The following is a 14,135-nucleotide window of genomic DNA, read 5'->3' as shown; positions in this document are numbered from 1 at the left end:
GGGTCATTGTCCATCTGTACTATGAAGCGCCGTCCGATCAACTTTGCGGCATTTGGCTGAATCTGGGCTGAAAGTATATCCCGGCACACTTCAGAATTCATCCGGCTACTCTTGTCTGCTGTTATGTCATCAATAAACACAAGTGACCCAGTGCCATTGAAAGCCATGCATGCCCATGCCATCACGTTGCCTCCACCATGTTTTACAGAGGATGTGGTGTGCCTTGGATCATGTGCCGTTCCCTTTCTTCTCCAAACTTTTTTCTTCCCATCATTCTGGTACAGGTTGATCTTTGTCTCATCTGTCCATACAATACTTTTCCAGAACTGAGCTGGCTTCATGAGGTGTTTTTCAGCAAATTTAACTCTGGCCTGTCTATTTTTGGAATTGATGAATGGTTTGCATCTAGATGTGAACCCTTTGTATTTACTTTCATGGAGTCTTCTCTTTACTGTTGACTTAGAGACAGATACACCTACTTCACTGAGAGTGTTCTGGACTTCAGTTGATGTTGTGAACGGGTTCTTCTTCACCAAAGAAAGTATGCGGCGATCATCCACCACTGCTGTCATCCGTGGACGCTAAGGCCTTTTTGAGTTCCCAAGCTCACCAGTCAATTACTTTTTTCTCAGAATGTACCCGACTGTTGATTTTGCTACTCCAAGCATGTCTGCTATCTCTCTGATGGATTTTTTTCTTTTTTTTCAGCCTCAGGATGTGCTGCTTCACCTCAATTGAGAGTTCCTTAGACCGCATGTTGTCTGGTCACAGCAACAGCATCCGAATGCAAAACCACACACCTGTAATCAACCCCAGACCTTTTAACTACTTCATTGATTACAGGTTAACGAGGGAGAAGCCTTCAGAGTTAATTGCAGCCCTTAGAGTCCCTTGTCCAATTACTTTTGGTCCCTTTAAAAAGAGGAGGCTATGCATTACAGAGCTATGATTCCTAAACCCTTTCTCCGATTTGGATGTGAAAACTCTCATATTGCAGCTGGGAGTGTGCACTTTCAGCCCATATTATATATATAATTGTATTTCTGAACATGTTTTTGTAAACAGCTAAAATAACAAAACTTGTGTCACTGTCCAAATATTTCTGGACCTAACTGTATACTCACTGTTCAGTTTCAATGCTGCAGCTGACCGGTTACCCACGGAATGCCAGGATCCGCTGTCAGGGACCTCCGCCGATCCCGGATAGTTCAAGGGTCAGTACCGGTGCACCCCTCTGTGTGTCCTTTCTGGCTGTCTCTTTAGCGCTAAACTGTACTGGACTGTCTTGCGCCTCCACCACAGGGCCTGTACAAAGGTGGCTGACGTCAGTCGTATCTTGCTCCCCTTCACCGGTGGTCTGTGGCGTGTTGTGGCCTTGGGTGCCTGCAATGATCTCCCAGGTCTACGGTTTCACTAAAAGTAATGTCTTTCTTCTTTGAGTGTAGGGACCGTCCCTGTATTGCAGCCGGATCCCTCCACCCGGTATTCTAGTGGAACAGGGCCACGGGACGTTCATACTTCCATGGCACCCTGGAATCCCTTCTATCGGTGTCACCTGGGCCTAACAAGACACCAGGATCTCCACCAGGAACCTCCTTCTGTCTTTGTCCTTCCTTTCCGCTGTCCCTCTCCTGACAGCCCACCTCCTCACTCCTCTACTCCTTCTCACTCACTGCCTGTACTTGAACTTACTAGTTCCCCTTTCTACTCCCTGACTCCTCCCACACCCTTCCCTGGCTAGGCCCTACCCCTCACCGTTGGGACAGTGGAAGGGACTTACGGCCCCATGACCGGATCATCAATGAGGGTTACTGCCTCAATCCCTGACCCGGTGTATGTCTACTAATTGGTGTGTGTAGGTTTTGTCTGTGAACCGGTAGATGACCCCATTCTTACCCGGATGGGATACCACACCTCTGGATGAGGTGCAGTACCTCTGTGGCAACGGAAGCCTTACGGGCGCCACAAGGGCGTCACATACACATTTCTACACCCTAGGCCAAAGGACAGAATTCTGTCTCTTTCGCCTGGCACTGGTGTCACTCACTGCTACTAACTTTGCCCCCTTACAACAATTTCTATCACAGTTAGAAGTTGTGGAGGTGGAGATAAAAGCAGAGGTTTTTAAATTTATTTTTTTGTACACACTACATTTGAAAATATTTCTTTTACCCCCAATGAAAGCCATTTAGAGACTGGAAGTGGGTCGCACTGGGCCGAGCATCAAGTGTAGCCGAGCTCCCTAATGCTGGATCAAGGGGTTAGCATGCGTACAGCACCCGAACTCCGAACTCAACTACTGTTCTTTTGGAAAGTCTATGTTCAGTACGAATGCTGAACTTTACAGATCGGGTTCACTCATCTCTAGTTACAGGATGATGCCACGGGACCGGAGCAGTGCCAATAACAAGTGAAAATAATAGATAAGAGTACGGGCAGGAGCTTTATATTAAAAGCACAGCTCCAGTGCTGAAAAAATAAAAATGCTGGAGTGGTACTTATAGGGTATGTGCGCACATTGAGTATTTGGTGCAGAAATTTTCTACACCAAATCTGCATCTTCTGACAGAAAAACACACAAAAATGCAGTGCATTTTTGGTGCATTTTTTGAGCTTTTTTTCCATGCATTGTTCATAATGAAAAACACAGGGAAAAACGCACCAAGAATTGACATGTTGCAGATTATTTTCTGCACCAAATCTGCAAGGGAAAAATAAGCAACATGTGCAAAGCACTTCAGAATTCTCATTGACTTTGCTGGCTCAAGGATAGGCACGCAAGTTTGTGAAAAATTTGCACCAAAAATCGTATCAAAAAAGCATCAAAAACACACTGTGTGCACATGGCTTAAATCAGTTTAACGATTCCTAAAGTGGAAAAAAAGTTGCCTCTGTGCTTGCCAGTAGGAACTTTATTGTTTGGATTGTTGATGGGAAGACTTAAGACCCCGTCACACGCAGCGATATCGCTAGCGATATCGCTTGCGAGCGTACCCGCCCCCGTCATTTCTACGTTACGGGCAAATCGCTGCCCATGGCGCACGATATCATTCGGAGCCATCACACGGACCTACCTGCCTAGCGACGTCGCTGTTGCCAGCGAACCGCCTCCACTCTAAGGGGGGGCGGTTCGTGCGGCGTCACAGCGGCGTCACTAAGCGGCCGCCCAATAAAAGCGGAGGGGCGGAGATGAGCGGCCATAAAATCCGACCCACCTCCTTCCTTTCCTCATTGCCGGCGGCCGCAGGTAAGCTATAGTTCGTCGTTCCCGAGGTGTCACACGTAGCGATGTGTGCTGCCTCGGGAACGACGAACAACCTGTGACCTCAACAATCAACGATTTTTTGAAAATGAACGACGTGTCAACGATCAACAATAAGGTGAGTATTTTTGATCGTTAACGGTCGCTCGTTGGTGTCACATGCAACGACGTCGCTAACGATGCCGGATGTGCGTCACGGAATCCGTGACCCCGGCGATATATCGTTAGATATGTTGTTGCGTGTGACGGGGCCTTTAGACCAAAATGTGGCCACTTTGCTGAATGTGGCTCAAAAGAAAAGTCTTCTACCTGTATGGGTGACTATCATATCTAGGGCTGGTTTCAGCATTTTCCCCATTTTTTATTTTCTGGGAGAATATGGAGTACAGGGCACACGGCGTGTTGTGTGGTTCTGTGGATCAGGAACTTTTGGGTACCCTACTGTATGCAAATACAATATACATTTTGCCATCATGTTCTTCATGTTCTCAGTTTTATGTTTAATAAGTAACTCAATGCTCCTTGAGTGATGGACAAATATTATTTTTATACCGTTCCAGTGTTCAGTTCCTTCCTAGTAGCAGATGAAATGTAACAACAAACACAAAGCCAGCCTGCCAAGCTCCAGCACATAAAACATTTCAACTAACATGCTTTGTACGGGAACACGTAATAAAAGCTATTATATTTTTAATGAGCACAAAGAAGCTAACATTTCACAATACTTCCCAGCATGACAAGTTTATTGGTGAAACAGAGATGGACTTCTTTGTCCCTCCTTAATACTGAGTAAATGGAACAATAAACAGCTTATAGTAGAGTATTACACCCCTTCTCACATGCTCCAAACATATGAAAATTAGGCTATTTAATGGTAAATAACTGTAAGCAGCAGGTTATAACTGTAACAGTATTTTTTCACACAAATTTCATCATGTATTTTGTGAAAAACACCCACAAAATGACCACCAACAGTACTGACCGATGTAGTGACATGTCACTTACTGTCACTTCCTCTACAGGACCATGGCTAGAAGCCACAGAGACATTAATCCTGCGCCAGTTTACACTGTAAATCTGAGGCAGAGATATTAGGGCCAACCATTACAATGGATTTCACGTGAGTTTAATAGGAAAAAGGAACAATCGGCCATATAAACCTACTCTTTACCGCACCCTGTACTTAATAAGATTTTTAAAAACACATCTTAAAGGGAACCTACTCAGGTCTCTGACTGTTCCAAAGCTCTAATATAGCATTATGGATGTGAACTTGTATATTATAATAAAGTATTTACACTAAAGTCACCATCTTGTAAAATTATTTTTTTATTCTGCAGCTTCGCATATGACGCAGCGCTAGTACAGAAGAAAATATATTCTCCAAAACTCTCTCCTCAGACTGACAGTCTGCATGCAATACTGGATATACCAGGATCACTGGCACTCACACACATGAGCAAGATTTCCAAAGGTTCTGCCATGATGAGTACTGTGAGCAGGCTGTCAATCATGCCCATAGGGGGGTGATTACACGACTCTGTAAAGGTCTTGTCTTAGGGGAAGACACGCCCTTCAGACTAATGCCTCCTTACATCCATAGCTGAAGAATATAAGTTCATTTTTTACAAGATAGCAGCATTAGCGCGCAACATAAAGCACTATATCACAATACAGAAATCCACATGCATATCACTGTATAGTGGGGACTTAAAACAAATCTCTAAAAATGTCAACTTGGGTCATACATTAATATGCACTTTTTTATGTCAAATATTAACTGCTATTAAAAGTTATTTGTGCTTTAAAGCCAATAGTGTTGTGCTCGTAAAGAGAACAGGTGGGTTGTTAAAGTGGACCTATCAGCAGGTTTTTGTTGTGTAATTTGAGGATAGAATGATGTAGGGGTTAAAACACTGAATTCAGTGATGTGTCACTTATCAGGCTGTGTGATGTTGTTTAATTACAATGAAGGTTTTATCACCAGGTGATTATCACTGCTAGGACTTCAGGGCTCTTGAGCAATAGTCCGACCACACCCCTCCTCATCAGGGTCAACAGACAATGTACATAGAGAGCTGTAGTGTGGGCGGGGTTAGCTTTCTGAGCACTGCTATATGCTACATCTAAGAACTCTGATGTGTCACAACCACTGCAGCCAGTAATCTAAGTCCGTGTTCCCCACCTCCAGTCCTCCAGGCCCACCAACAGTGCATGTTTTCAGGATTTCCTTAGTATTGCCCAGTGATAATTTAATCACCTGCACAGGTGATGATTCCAACAATACGAAGAAAATCCTGAAAACATGCACTGTTGGTGGGCCTGGAGGACTGCAGCTGGTGAACACTGATCTAAGTTAGACATCATTAGAATCAGGGTCTCTTTGCCTATATTATGCTGCTTTCAGATGACATAGTGTTGCGGGCGGGGGCCAGACCGCAGCTACGGGGCTGCTCGGGGGTGCTCGGATCCGGGGCTTTTGGCTGTGGCTCGAGCGGGAGCCAGACCCGGGCCCGAGCAGCGGTTTGCCGCCCACAAGTGAAAAAGGGGGTTGTTTAAAAAGGGAGATTGTCCGTGACGCCACCCACGGTGTGTGGTGAAGTGAGACACCACCGCTGCTGTTACGGGACACCCCGGGGGAAGATGTGATGGCAGCCGGATGTTAACCCCTCCGTGGGTAGGGATGGTTGCCCCAGGGCCCAATGTCTCTGTCAGGGTATGACGATGGCTGGGGCTCGCGCGCCCGAATGGTCCGGGGGATGCTGGGTTACTCACGAGTAAATGAACCACACGAGTATTTTGGTAAACCAAGGTGCTGGTGGCCGGCCGCCGTGGCCCATTGTACTGTGGTCCCTCACCCAGGCTGATGGTCGCCATCTTCTCCTCTGCACTGACTGTGTTTGTGTTTTAGACTTCCCGGTATGGAACACGGGAGTCCGCTCCGGGCTGTGTTGTGTGCCTGAGGAGCCATGCCCGCTGACGCTGACCCGTGGGATCTATGGGCCCTGGCGGTTTCCCTATCCCTCTCTGTGGGTGGTTGTCTGCTTTTGGGACTTTGGTTGGGACAGGACCTATAATCCTGCCCTCAATCGGTTGATTAGCTAGACCGTTGGTTCCGGTCCTGGCTTCAGGGTCCGAGTACCCCCTCTGTGCATGGTTTCCGGTCGGGTGTCCAGTGTAGGTACCGGCGGGCTCCAACCCTGGCCCGGTCCACCTTGGTTCTGCCGAGCCATCTTCCCATCTCCTGCTGACGGAGACCACCGTCTGCCACCTAGCCAAGGTACCAGGGCTCCAACCCTGGCACCGTTCAACTTGAACTCACTCCTCTGCTGGAGCTACACCTAGCTCCAGCCTCCACTCCTCTCAACTTGAACTCTACTCAGAACTACTGTTTTTCCCGCCCCGGGCTGTCTAGACCCCTAGGTGGGCATTTCCTAACCGCCTGGTCCCGCCCTCTGGTGTGCCTGTCTTGCCCTGAGGGGGGTGACTAGGGTTTCAGGTCGGCTGTGTGTGACCTAGGTGAGGGATGGTGTTATGCAGGGGCCTATTGTGTGACTACCTGTATTTTCCAGGGCGACACAATAGCATAAAACCTGCTGAGAGATTCCCTTCCTTTAAAGGCAAAATCCTTTTTGGATCCCTCTACAGTAAATCGTCTAATACGACAAAAACGCACATGATTTTATATCTAATTGCAGAGTTTTTCCTGGGCGTTCCACACTCACAGCCAGATATAAATATAAATATATATATATATATATATATATATATATATATTATAAATTTATAACAGTAAATATATAAAAAAAAGAGAATTCTGCTTCTTTGCCATGCGGTTCTTCCAGCAATGTCTAAATGTGTCCTTTACCGGATGCCCTTCCTTTACATAGTCATACTGATAAATCCTTTTCTGGAGATTTCTGTAGATAAGTTGCACAACTGCCTTCCCTGCCCCATCGTTGCTGCTGGGTGGCCAAATAAAGCTGAAGCCATAATAATATATATATCCCTCTCTATTAGATCCTTTTATTTAGATCCTTTTGTTTTTTTCTTAATAAAAAGTCAACTAGTAATAAATAGCTAATTATAAGTCACGTTCTAAAATCCTTGCAATTACCATTAATGGGGTTGTCCAGGCTTGGGATCAAAGTGTATGTGCTCTGTGGGGATACAGAAGTCTATAGTCACAGAGTAACTTCAGACTTTCATCCCAAACCTGGTCAAGCTCTTTTAGCTTATTTTGGAAAACACAGGTACCATTGTTTGTAAACATTAATCATTACATATGGAACGTACACGACACATAGATATTTGCATAATAAATTCATCGTAACGATGTGTAATACAGATTTCCATAATCTGCCATCTGGTAAAGGATATGTGCTCCGTGTTTTAAAGCAAAATAGTGTTTTTTATTCTTCTGCTTATCCCTTTAAGCTAGGTAAATTCATGATGATCTCTCGCGACCTTCCATTAGAATCCACAAGTACTAATATGATTACACGATAACAAAACTGTGTGCTATAATGATAACCGTGCACTGTGACTACACACAAACATACAGTAGCTGCAATTATACCACTGGAACGTGCTAAAAAAGATATATTAAGAGAAATAAAAAGTAAAGCTCATTCAGTATAAATAAAATAATAAGTCTACAACATAAGAGAGCAACTCACCCACAGACGCTTGAGACTGCAGCTCAGGAAAGATTGGAGAGCAACTAACAAGAATGGAGGGGAAGTGTCCTGTAATTGTAATGTGATGTCACAAATTGGACCACAGCCCACAGTGAACTCTGTAACGTCTACAGTCATAGCACGCAGTCCTGAGAATATGATCTATCTATTCACATGACCGTACCGGCAACCCCATGATTATTTCTAAGGAAAAACAAACAACTACTTCTTCAAAACTGAAAAATCGAACTGTACGGAATTCACCTGCTTTATCCAACAGATAAATGAGGAACTATATATTAGGGCAGTGAAACCAAAACCTGCGACAACTGAGGTACCTAAACTGAGTGCAGGCAGATCATTCATGAGGCAGACATTCTAGTCCTACGTTTTAGACAGCGTTACCTTGCGGTATGATAATCTTGAAAAACTAGAAAATAAAACAAAAAAACAATAACAAATTATGAGATTCCAGGATACAACATCAGATGCGAGGAATTTACTGAGCTAAACCAGCCAATATTTGGCTCAGCTGGCCCTAAAAACACTATAGGGCTAATACAGCAATATTTTTAAGGCAGATTTCTGACATAAAACACTTTTTACAAATAACGACTTTTGGCATTTTTACGATAGTCTCAGCCATCTCTAACAAAATGGGTGGAGATGAGGAGGAACTAGGAGAGGAGAGGGGCATACGAGGGGCTGCTGATAAGTCTTTGGTTTTACCCAGAAAGAAACGAGATAGGATGATAAAACTGATGTCAACACACTTCTTACATCGGTATTCCAAGTTCCTTAAGCCTAGCAAAAAGAAGGATTTCGGTTGTGCCTCAAACCAGGCCTCCATAGCAGCCATGAAATCAGAAATAGTGTGAAATTTGGTACCCTTGGGGTGTTTCTTCATGTTTGGAAACAGATGATTGTCGCAGGGAGGTAGATCTGGTGAATAAGGTGTGTGGTCAACCAGCTGGAAGCCCAGCTCAGACAGTTTTGCCATGGTCGTTTGTGCAGTGTGAGTGGAGGTGTTGTATTACAGGAACAAGATTCCTTTCGGCAGCTTGCCGTACCTTTTGGCCTTCAGCGCTGCCTTCAATTGGTCCAAACGTTTAGTGTAATACCTTGCATTGATGGTGGAACCCTTTTAAAGGTAGTCTACTAGCAGCACGCCCTCCTTATCCCAAAACACAGATACCATAAAAGTTAGTGGCTGATTTTTGCACCCTGAACTTCTTTGGATGAGGAGAACCACTGTGCCTCCACTCTTTTGACTGCTCCTTGTTTTTAGGATCACACAAATGAATCCAGGTATCATCCATAGTGACCAGTCGATTCAGGGAGTTCTTATCAGTCTGGAAATGCTGACAAATGGATCGGGACGTTTTCACTCATATGCTTCTCTGATCTGTTGTCAAAAATTTGGGGAGCCAGTTTGCAGATAGATTCCTCATGTCCAAATGTTCATGGATAATGACACAAACACATTCACGGGAAATCCCCATGATGTCTGCTATTGCTTTAGCTGAAATTCGTCGATTCTCCAGTATGAGATTGTGCACAGCATCAACAATTTTCGGAATAACAACCACTCTTGGCCGACCAGGATGGTCCTCATCATTGGTGCTGAAGTGGCCTGTTTTAAATTTGGCAACCCAGTTCTTAACTGTGGAATATGAAGGGCATTGATACCCCAATGTCTGCGACATATCACCATGAATATCCTTCGCAAACTTTCCTTGCAGAAACAAGAATTTTATCACTTCTCTGCTCCCAGTTGCTGTGAAAAACTCATTAGACCATTTTGTTTTCCCGCGTGCGTAGAACACTGTTGCCCTAAGCAAAAGACACAAAATTTTGAAAACATATATTAGACACATAAGGCTTTCATATGATGTAACATTCGTTGTCATAGAAACAAAAAAAGATCACAAAGCCAAAGACTTATCAGCAGCCCCTCGTAATAATGCCCACCCATCTAGTTAATTACCAGATGTGTCATACCAGAAGTCTTACTCCAGTCATAACTTGTACAAAGCTCCTGATTCATTAAAGAGGTATACTCAAGTTCTCTCTAGAGCAGTTTAGAGTAGTGATGAGCGAGCACTACCATGTTCGGGTGCTCAGTACTCAAAACGAGCAGGTTGGACACTCGGACGTGTTAGACTCGAGTGCCACATATAATGGTAGGTAGTCTATGGGAACTGGGATCTTAAGAATTAACTACTGTCCTGAATTATAACTACTGCACATTCTCAACCTGCTGTATACTATAAATATAAAAGCTCCCATTACAGGAGAGTCACAGCAGATATAAAAAGTAAATCAATTGTAACTTGTTTTTTCTCATGCTTTTGGTGTCTCTGATTGTGCTGCAGAATATGATGGCGCTATATAAATGAGGTGCCCCTGAAGCTTTAGTCGCCACAGAGTATTGCACCTTACTTTAGGTGTGATATTCGCCTCGGGTAAGGAGGGGGTTAATGTAGAAACCCCTGACAAAGCTGTCCCATGTGACAGCGATACGCGTGGGGAACCTGTTATCCTACTATTTGGTAAATCCAGCTAAGGCTGGTAGTATCTGGGCTTTGTTTTCAGGGATCTCTCTATTATCTGGACTGCATATATGATTGTTATTTATATGTGCTGCTAATGATCTATGGGTATGTGGTAATTGTTATTTCTCTATGTTTGATGTAAAGTTTATACTCATGCCTATGATCCAGTTATTATTGGGTGACTTCTGGTTGTATACATATTAACATAGCCCCGTTTAAATTTACCTGTATAGTGTGACCTCTGTATACAGCCAGGGGGGTGTTTGTCCCTTACAGGGATCAAACAAGGAAATTGGAGGCTTTTTTATGCCTTTTTAAGTGATTTTAATGTGTTTGTGTCCACTTTGTTTATAATAAAGACCAATATTTGTACTTAAAGGTGTATCCCTCATTTTGCACACCACCTTGCCTTTTCTTTTTGACACCTAGAACCGCAGCCACTGACTCTGACTCTTGATTACTGTCCGCCGCCGCCTCGCGCCTCTGCTCTCAAATGCCATCACTACGCCTCTCATCATCCTCCTGTGGGGAGCGATACCATCTCTGGCTGCTACTACCATCCGCCCCGGAGGATAGCAACACCAGTGGTGGCTAAATCCCTGGCCACATACCACAGGTGGCATCCCGACATTCGTCCTACTACTACCCCCATCATCTACCTTCCTTATTGGTGTACACCTCAGGGCACGAAGCCGGGCAGGCCACCGCGACATCCCAGATCATCACACCAGCCCAAGTGATGAGTAACGCAGGTATGAGACACCTCGTGTCTGATTCCCCCTGCTCCCTGGGTGCTACATAAACAAGTTAAATAAATAAATGAACTGCACAAACATGAAGCTAAAAATGTTAGTGTGCCAGCAGCCGAGCTGCTCGGATCCAGGTTTCTCAGTGACTCAAGGGTCTCCGGACCCGGGGGTCGTGTGGCCACTCAATGAAGGGGGTTATTTACAAGGGATGTATTAGAGTTTGTGACGCCACCCGTGGTATGTGGTAATTAGGAGTACCACCGCTGCAGTTGGGAGTAACTGGGGATGATGGAATGGGGCAGCCAGGTGTTGTGACCCTCCACGGGTAAGGGGAATACCCCGAGGCTCGGTGATGGTAGGGGGAGTGCCGTTGGATGCAAGGGGTCACTGTTGTACTCACTCAGTCCATTAAGCTGACACCGACAACTGGTCAAACAAGTCTCTGGACACCGCTGCCGCTGAAGGGAGCTTAGTTCGGGTCCCGTCCCCAATGGTGCTGCCTGGTGATCCGTGACCTGCCTCCTGGCACTAAGTTTACTTCTTTGGTGGTCCCGGTAGTGTGAAAGTTGCCGGGTCCCGCTCCCCACTATGGCTAAGTGTGGGACCTTGCTCTCAGGGCTCACACTTGGGATTTTCTGGACCATTTTGGATGGAAAGTCCTATCCCCCTCATTGCGCTAATGCCCCGATTTTGGAGCGGGTGGGAACGGCTCTTGAAGACTCCGTTCTCCGCGTCAGCGTCCGGCCTCAGGTCTCTAGCTGGCATAGGCTTTAGTAGTACTCTTGCGGCCCCAACAGCCGTTGGAATGATGCGCGGTGGCGGAACCGGCAGCTCTCCAGGCTCCACCTCCGCAATTATGAGTAAAGGAACCGACTGCTCCACAGCCGGGGTTGCGGAATCCGGGTCCTCCGCCTCCAAGGACGGGCACGGTGATGCGGCTGGGTCTAGTCGGGCCAGTGTTGGGGTGACCGCTGTCGTGACCTGGTCGGGTGACGGAATCGGGGGCTCTGCAGATAATTCTTCATAACCGGGGACTGAAGGTTCCGCTGCCATGATGGGAGCAGGCAGCTCGGCATCAGCCAAGGACGGGGTTGGTGGCAGCGGAGTGCTTGCCGGGAGCGGGGGCGGTCCGGATCCCACAGCTGCATTGGCCGGATTAGGATAATCAACAGGGACTGGGTAACCGCTTACCCTCTCTTCATGTGGGATTTCGATCTCACGGGCTCGCACCACCACCGCCAGGCTCCTCATCTCTTCCCTCCAGTGGTCAAGTATGAACAGGAACTGTGTCCGCATCCTTCTGCAAAGCTGCTCCGTCTCTTCCTCAATCCAGGTCGCGACCCCGGGAACAGCACATTCCGGTGACCAGCTCCGCTCAGCCACCATCTTTCCTCTTCAGGATCCAGGAACGTTATGGCAGAGTCCTGGCGTCCCTGCTTCTCTTCCGCTACTACATGCCGTCACGACCCCTCGGTTTTCGCCCACCACTCACTTTGGTGCTGTGGCTCTCTGGGAACTTCCGGTTCCGGGGTAACTCCCTTTTGTGGAGAAGATGGCGTTTTGGTGCCAAAAGATGGCGGAAGATAGCGGAAATGGCAGGAAACGGGACTTTTGACTCGCGGTTTTGACTTCTAAGGCGCACGTCACCCAGGTAAGTGGGTCCTGCTCGAATCCTAGATTCGTCTGCTACCTAGATTACTTCCCAGGAGCCCTGCTCCTTACCTCCTCTCACTTTCACTTCTCAGACCCAACTCTTCCCTTCAGACACTCCTGACCTCTCCTCTCCAACCCCCCAGGTGGGCGACTCTATTCCACTCAAGCTGTCAACTGGTGTGTTTGGTGGGTGTGGTGCAGGGTGTATCTAGGATTTGATTAGCTGATGTAGGCAACACCATGTAGTTAGGGACCCAAAATCAAGAAGGAGGTGGATACTGCACTGTGCAGTACCCTGTGACGACCCGATAGTCCAGGGGCGTTACATTAGTGTCATTGCAGGTGTTACTTTAACCCCAGAAGAACTAAGCAAATTTTAGTTGTTGCACTTTCGTATTTCCCTCCCCTTATTCCAAGAGCCTTAACTTTTTTAGATTTTTTTTCTGTCAATATGGCCATGTGAGGGCTTGTTTTTTTGGTGGATGAGTTGTTCTTTTGAAGGACACCATCTATTTTACCATATGATTAATGGTAAGGGATAAAAAAAAAATTCCAACTGTGGCAAAAAAGTGAATTCTGCAATTGTTTTTTGCAATTTGTTTATTTGCAGAATTCATGTTTCTATAAAACTGACCTGACAGTATTATTCTCCCGGTCAGTATGATTATGTAGATACAAAAGTGAAGTTTTGTTTTATTTAAATGGTTAAAAAAATCAGAAAGATTGAAGAAAAAAAAACTTGCTTGTGTCACGACTTTCTGAGAGCCATAAGGTTTAAAATTTTTTGGATATGGAGCTGTGTGACAGATTATTTTTTGCGCCCAGAGCTGTTGTTTTTATTGATGTTACTAGCTGTAGTACCTGGGCGTTGCCCGGGATAGTAACTGTCTCTGTCTCTCTCCCAGTCTCTGTCTGTGTGTTGCTGTCTGTTTGTCTCTCTGTCTGTCTCTTTCCTTGTCTGTCTGTGTCTATGTCTCTGTCTGTCTGTCTGTCTTTCTGAGTCTATGTCTCTGTCTGTCTGTTTCTATCTCTCTGTCTGTCTTTGTATCAGTCTCTGTCTGTATCTCTGTGTCTGTCTGTCTCTCTCTATCTCTGTGTCTGTCTCTATGTCTGTGTCTGTCAGTCTCTCTCTTTCCCCATCTGTCTCTTGACCCATCTGTCTCTTGCCCTGCCTGTCTTTTTCCAGCTCTGTCTCTTTCCAGGTCTGTCTATTTCCCCGTCTGTCTATTTCCCTGTC

General features: G+C 45.8%; 1 protein-coding gene across 1 annotated transcript in view; it reads right to left on the bottom strand.

Moving 5' to 3' along the window:
- Window positions 1-8,019, bottom strand: part of LOC142246079 (LITAF domain-containing protein-like) — a 74,717-nt gene extending 66,698 nt beyond the window's left edge. The window contains exon 1 of the mRNA XM_075319099.1: window positions 7,942-8,019. The gene's annotated coding sequence lies outside the window, so the exon portion shown is untranslated. The remainder of the gene's footprint in view (window positions 1-7,941) is intronic.
- Window positions 8,020-14,135: the final 6,116 nt, after the last annotated feature.

The sequence above is a fragment of the Anomaloglossus baeobatrachus genome, chromosome 7 (genome assembly GCF_048569485.1).
Source record: "Anomaloglossus baeobatrachus isolate aAnoBae1 chromosome 7, aAnoBae1.hap1, whole genome shotgun sequence".
Lineage (NCBI taxonomy): Eukaryota > Metazoa > Chordata > Amphibia > Anura > Aromobatidae > Anomaloglossus > Anomaloglossus baeobatrachus.
Note: the sequence above shows the minus strand (reverse complement) of the source record. Positions and strands in the feature narration are given on the sequence as shown.